This window comes from Balaenoptera acutorostrata, chromosome 11, assembly GCF_949987535.1.
Source record: "Balaenoptera acutorostrata chromosome 11, mBalAcu1.1, whole genome shotgun sequence".
Lineage (NCBI taxonomy): Eukaryota > Metazoa > Chordata > Mammalia > Artiodactyla > Balaenopteridae > Balaenoptera > Balaenoptera acutorostrata.
Window position 1 is genome coordinate 94,974,470 of NC_080074.1, and position 7,325 is coordinate 94,981,794.

Genomic DNA, 7,325 nt, shown 5'->3' on the forward strand with positions numbered 1-7,325 from the left:
TTGATGCTTATCTGTCAAACCCTCCCACATTCTCCATTTCTTTGGTGAAGGACAGAGGACTTCTCATCAGAAACAGTGGAAGCCAGAAGGAAGTGGCACATTTTTCACATTCTGAAAGAAAAGAACTGTCAACTCTGAATTCTATTATCAAGTGAATTGATCCTTCAGGAATGAAGGGGAAATAAAGACATCCTCAGACAAAGGAAGATTAAAAGAATCTGTCATCAAAATACCTTAAAAGGATAATAAAGGAAGTTCTTTAAACAGAAAGGAAATGACAGAAGAAGAAAATGTTGAACATCTAGAAAGAAACAACGATGAAAAGAGTAAAAGTATGGGATACAAGGCGGAGTATGAAAGACAAGGAACACAGTCAGCTTCAGCAAGGCTATGTGGAGAATGAAACATTGTTCAAGACCCTGCAGTTCTAAAGACCTGGTCACCTGGTATCTTCAGGAGGTGCATCGTGTTTCCCTGTTCCAAGTGGCTGCTCTTTCTACTCTGCCTCCACTACTTCTACTGAGTCTTAGAGGATTGGAGTAGACTAGCCAGCCAATCAACACCCCCTGCCTCTGTTGGACAGAGCTCTTCTACCAGGTCACTTCACTGGTCATTGCCTTGCCTAGTGTGGTGAACTTTTGGTCACTTATCTATCTCAGATCTTATCAATCAGGTAATAGGGTCACACAGCTATAAACAAGGTGATCAATAACCAAGTAATTTCCTGGAAGAACCTTGGGTGTGCCTGGATTTCACAGACAAAAGAGACAAAGCCAGCAGGAACCTTGCTGGCGGAAAAGAAAAAGAGAGAGAAGATTTATAGATGGATGGAGTGACATAAATGGAATGACATTATTTAATAGATGAATATTAAACACATTTTGCTAAGTGAAAGAATCCAAAGTCAAAAGACTCTATACTGTCTGATTTTATTTATGATATTCTCAAAAAGGCAAAACTATAGGGCTAGAGAACAGATTGGTGGTTGCCAGGGGTTGAGAGGAGGAGTTGACTATAAAGGGAAATGAAAGGAATTTTTGAAGGGTTATGGAATGATTTGGTATCTAGATCATAGTGGTGGATATACAACTCTATGCATTTGGCCAAACCTATAGAATTGTACACCACAGAGAGTGAGTCTTCCTATATGTCAATTTTAAATCTAAATATCATAAAATACTTTTTAAAAAAATAATCTTTGTTCCATAGCTCTGTAATCTTTGGTACTTAATCCTTTCTGATGGATGGGAAAGTCTTATTAATTATATACAGGAAAAGAGTTAAAGGGCAGGTACTAAGTAATTAGAAAGTAATTAAGATTTTAGCTGTCCTATAAGCTGCTTACACAAGTGCTAATCTCGAATCTTTCTTTAGTGTTTCTTAAAATACCAGTGAGTCGGAAGACACACGTCAAAAATGCATCTCCTCCACATGTTGAATCCCCTAGACTGAGCTTCCCACTCTACTAATGCACAATGGACCCTAGAGAGGAACACGCTAAATGTGAAGGAGGAATGCACAAGGCCGGTCCCTCCTTCCCTCAACACCCTACCATGCTAAGGGATTCTCCAGAACAACGTTATTAATCTTGAAAAAATAACTTCATTAAAAACACAATATTCTCTTTCAGAAAATAGAAAGAAAGGTAGACTTCCCCCACTCATTTTATGAGGCCAGATTTACCCTCATGAGTTTTTAAAATTATTTTTATGTAAGATTCAGGTGTAAGAATTATAGTTTAACATCTGTATACACTACAAAGTGATCACCACAAGTCTAGTTATCTAGTTACCATCTATCACCATACAACTGACCCCTTCACCCATACCCTCATGAAACTTTTTCACACCAAAATCAAACAAAAACAGTAAAAAGGAAAAATACAGACCAATATCTCCCATGAATTTAGATGTAAAAATCCTTAAAATGTTAGCATATCCAATACAGCAATATATAAAAATACTAATGCATCAAGACCAAGTGGGATTTATTCCATATACGCAAGATTTGTTCAATATCCAAAACTCAATCAACATAATTCACTATATCAACAGACTAAAGAAGAAAAATTCTATGATCATACTAACTGATGCAGAAAACCATTTCACAAAATCCGGCAGCCATTCATGATAAAAACTCTCAACAAACTAGAAATAGAGGGAAACTAATGAAGACCATCTATAAAAAGCCTACAGTTAACATCATATTTAATTATGAAAGGCCGAATGCTTTCTCTCTAAGATCGGGAACAAGTCAAGGATGTCTGCTCTCATCCCTCTTATCAACATGGTACTGAAAGTTCTGGCCAGTGCAATCAGGCATAAAATAATAGAAACCACAAAGACTGGAAACAAAGGAAAAAAACTGTTTCTATTCACAGATGGCATGATTAGAAAAATCCTAAAGACTCTATATTTTAAAACCTTCCTAAAATTAATAAGTGAGTTCAGCAATGGGAGATCTCATCCATTTACATAATTAAACCAGTGTTTCTCAAACTTTACAATTTACCTGCAGTGTTTTTAAAACAGCTTCCTGGCCCCAACCCCTGAGATTCTGATACAATAGTTCTGAAATCAGGCCGAAGGATTTATATTTCTAACAAATTCCTGGGTGATGCTGATCTGCTAATGCTCAGACCGCACTTTGCGTAACCTGGTTTAAACTACTGCCCATAGCCTGATGAAGTGTAAATCATTAACTTAAGGTTGAAATCCAGTTTCATACCTCACACTTACTGTCTGAAATCACTTCCTAGAAATGACCCAGTGTCTTTCAAACTCAATACTCAACATGTCCAAACTCAAGTCATTACTCCCCCAATACCTCTGTTCATTCCTTTGTGTTCTCTATCTCAGCTGCTATTCCTACCAAGGACCCACTCATCCTAGCAAGAAACCCATAAGTCATCTGTGATTCCACACTCCTCCTCACCCTCATCCTTCACATCTCATTAATCGCCAAGCCATGTCAACTTCACCTAAATCTTTCTCGAGTCTGATCACCTCTGTCTCTAGTTCAGGCCTAAACAGTCTCCAAACTGGTTTTGTCCTCATCGAATCCATCTACACAGCTACCAGAGTAAACTGCAAAGGAAAACACAAAATCGATCCTGTCCCTCCTTCACTTTCAATGGCTCTGAATCACGGACAGGATCAAGGCCAAGCTCCTTGTTTACGTAGTGTAAGGGGTCCACTGTGACCTGGACCTGCACCTACCCCATTCCAGGCACGCTCCTCCTCCTTATGTTATGTGCACTTTGAGGTCCAGCCACCCTGAGCTGCTTCCTTGTAATCCCCTGCACATACCACATTATTTTAGGATGCCACTTCTTTGCTCATGTTTCCGCTTTCCTCAAATGCCTTCTCCTCCCCTTCCAACCCTCCCCATGTCTACAACCCAACACCTACTATCCTTTGAGACTGAGCATTGTAGTCACTTCCTCCAAGAAGCCTTCTCTGATATCCTTACTTAGTGCTCTCATAATACCCCATGTATATTACTTTTCCTAAGCTCACAAAAAGTTTTCCATTTGTTTATTTCTGTTTTCCCCCATTGCATCGCTGGCAACTAGAACTAGCTGCACAGGTCTAGTTCTGTGTCTTGTTTATCTCTGTACCTGTGCACAGGTCGTGGCATGGTGTGGACTGGGAAAGATTAAGGGTTTGTTGAATTAAGAAATGAGTCTTGGGGCTTCCCTGGTGGCGCAGCGGTTGAGAATCTGCCTGCCAATGCAGGGGACACGGGTTCAAGCCCTGGTCTGGGACGATCCCACACGCCGTGGAGCAACTAGGCCCGTGAGCCACAACTACTGAGCCTGCGCGTCTGGAGCCTGTGCTCCGCAACAAGAGAGGCTGCGACAGTGAGAGGCCCGCGCACCGCGATGAAGAGGGGCCCCCGCTTGCCGCAACTAGAGAAAGCACTCGCACAGAAACGGAGACCCAACATATCAATCAATCAATCAATCAATCAATCAATGTTTCAAAAAAATGAGTCTTTATGCCAAGGCTATGGAACCTTGAATAATGTAGTTAAAATGTCATATATATGAAAGAAAGGAAGAAAAAGAAAGGTTGTTCTCATTGACCCCAGCAGACACGTGACCATATTCATACTCATCCTTCTGCAAGGCAATCGTCTCACCACAGGAAGGAGATGGAATCAGGGGTAGAATGCAGGTAATTCTGTCTAGTTTAGATAGATACTCTTCTACTAAAGAACTTCAATTCTGGCATGATTTGGTCAAGTCTTACACTGGGCATTCCAAAGACTGCAAGTTATGTAAAACACAGACCTTTCCTCCTGCAATTTGTATTTGGGTTGAGAAATGAGACTAATATTCATAAAATAATCACTAAATAACACACGGCAGTGTTTACTAAGGTACTAGATTATATTTGTATAAACAGTGCACACTCTAGGGATTCAGAAAAAAACTACACACTTGTTTTGGATCAGCAGTGGAAAGGTTCAACGAAAGAGGTAATATTGGATATGCATGCAGGCTGATTATAAGCACTGAGATGAAAATGACTCTTTTCTAGTTATTCTAACATTTGCTCTGCAGTAATAAGGATCAGAATGTGATGGTGGTGATGATTTTCTTAGGCTGGACCATTTATTGAGCACTTACTCTGAAGTAGGGATGTTGCTATATGATTTCTCACACATTATTTCCAGCACTTCCAGGAACGCCGAAGTTTGATATCAGCCTTCTTTTCCAGAAGAGAAAACTAAGGCTCAGAGGAGTGAAACCATTGTCCTAAGGATACAAGGACAGGGAGACACAGAGCCAGCATATCTGCCTGACCTGCAGCTCTCCCCTCCACCCCAGGTGCTGTTTGGGCCTCAAGGACACATTGCAGAATGAATAGCTCTTGGGGCAGAAAGTCTTCCCCTGAGAGTTTATTTTCCCTACTTGTAGCCTCCAAGAAATATATCTGTGCAGGTGGGTGGAGGCAATGGTGGGATGCAAATCCCACATCTCTTTGAGGACTGAAGTTGAAGAGTTCCTTTGGGATGTCTGTCGACTGAAGAAAATTTGCGCAGCCTAAGATTTGTGAGTTAAGTTTTATCCGGGGATCTTACTGAGGACTGTAGGCTGGGAGTCAGCCTCTCACATAGCTCTGAGGAACTGCTCCAAAGAGGTAAAAGCTCTGGTCCAAAATGACAGCGCCTACCACTCTGTGACTCTCTCAGAACTTGTCACTGGCAGAGAGAAATTTCTTCCCTGCAGGGGAGATTAGCCCCCTGAATTGTCGTTCTTCTTCTCTGTGTAATATAAAAGCACCAGGCCAAGAGAGAAGACTCCCTAAGAACAAGTTCAGTCCTCAGACTCAGATCCTGATGGTACCTCTGAAGGCAAGAAGCCGTTAGACCCCAGGCCCTGTGCTATGACCTAGCAGTGCCTGGTCTAATTTGGGGGGAAGGGAGGGAAATAAAACATTCAAGTTTTTACTCCATCGAATGATGAGAGAATAATGCTAGTTTTGAGCTCGATTTTTGATCATGACGGATGTATTTAGACTTGATTTTGGTGATTTCTGCAATGTCAATAGCATTTTCACCAACACTGTGAACTTCTCTTCTCCTGGCTTAAACATCTTTAGTTTCTTCAGTAGTTATTCTGATAGTTTCTAGAATTTTCCCTCTGGTCAGCCGTCCTCCACATCCTCACCAAGCTTGTTGGTCTCATCTAGAACGTATGTAGTTAGCCAACATTTTTCTTGAAATACTGTGTCTGCATTAACATAACACTCCATGTGTCATCTAGCATGGCTAGCTCACATTCTAATAGTACAATATATACATGTGATCAGGACAGTATTACTGAGAGAGTCCAAAGTTGAATTGTCCACCCTCCCACCATCTGACACATCACACTATTGACTGTCTGCTAAATCTGTTGTCTGCTACAGCCTTGGGAGTAACTGCCAAGACAATCTCAACTCTCTTTATTCTCAACATTTAGAACTTCCTTTTCTTTTTTCTATTTATTTAGATATAGAACTTTACATCTATTTAATTTCAAATGCATCTAGTTTAAGTCTGTGGAAGGCCTCATTTAGTATCATATGATGCCCCTAGAAGGTTCTTTAAAAATGCTGGTTAACAGAATGCTTAATATATGCTTTTTAAATTTAAAAAAAAAATGAAATATGTGTCTGCAGAAAGGGGAAGTTTCAACAGTCTGCAGTCATCCGTCACTTTTTCAGGCTCACGGCGAAGGTACCATGGAAAATTTGCCTAGAATTTACATTTCAGTATCCTTATAGCAGCAAAGGAAAACTGGAAAATACTTAAAAGTTTTGATTGTTTTCTGGAAATTCCTGTGCAAATTTCCCAGTTCCATTGATTTCATTTGGCATTACAGAGCTAAGGTCCTTAGAGTAAGAGCATATTACTACCATGGCAGGCATTTTTGTACACTTGCAGAAGCTCAGATATGGAGATGGGAGCCTTGGTACATAACACACCTTTGTCAGCATGGGCTAGAAGGGGGGTGTCTGCCATGTTAATCTTCTTGACGGAATCTCTTAATCTCAGTTTTCTCATCAGATAAAAATACATGTGAAAAATGAACTGCAACAGAAGAAAATGAGAAATGGTAATTTCAGGTAGATCCCAACCCTGACTGTGATGCTGGAAGATATTTTAGAAGGATATGGCAATTGTCCTCCTACTTACTGAAAATCCATCATTATATCATCAAGAAGAGGCTCTCTTCTACATTAGCAACTCTTAATTCATTTGAGGTCACGGACCTCCTTGAAAATTTGATGAAAGCTTTGAATTCTCTCTCCTCCCCCAATAAATGTACACACACTGCCTACATACATATTCCTTTTACAGACACTTTTAGGGGTTTCCATACCTTCCAATATCTGTGCCTAAAGCAGTGCATTAAGAAAAATTATGAGGACATATTGGGTTTAGAAGAAAAAAAATGCCCTGTTTGAATAGTGATGGCTTCCCTAATAGCATGAGAAATGGGTAGTGGCAACCATTGAATCTACCACTCTCAATTTTTCAAATCCTTCTTGTTCCAAATAATTTATTCTACCTATGTTGTTGTTTTTTTATTGAAGTATAGTTGAGTTGCAATGTTGTATTAGTTTCAGGTGTACAGATCCTTCTTCAGATTCTTTTCCAGTATAGGTTATTACAAGATATTGAATATAGTTCCCTGTGCTATATAGTAGGTCCTTGTTGTTTCTCTGTTTTATGTACAGTAGTGTGTATCCGTTAGTCCCAAGCTCCTAATTTATCCCTTCCTCCTCCTTTCCCTTTTGGTAACCATAAGTTTGTTTTCTACGTCTATGAGC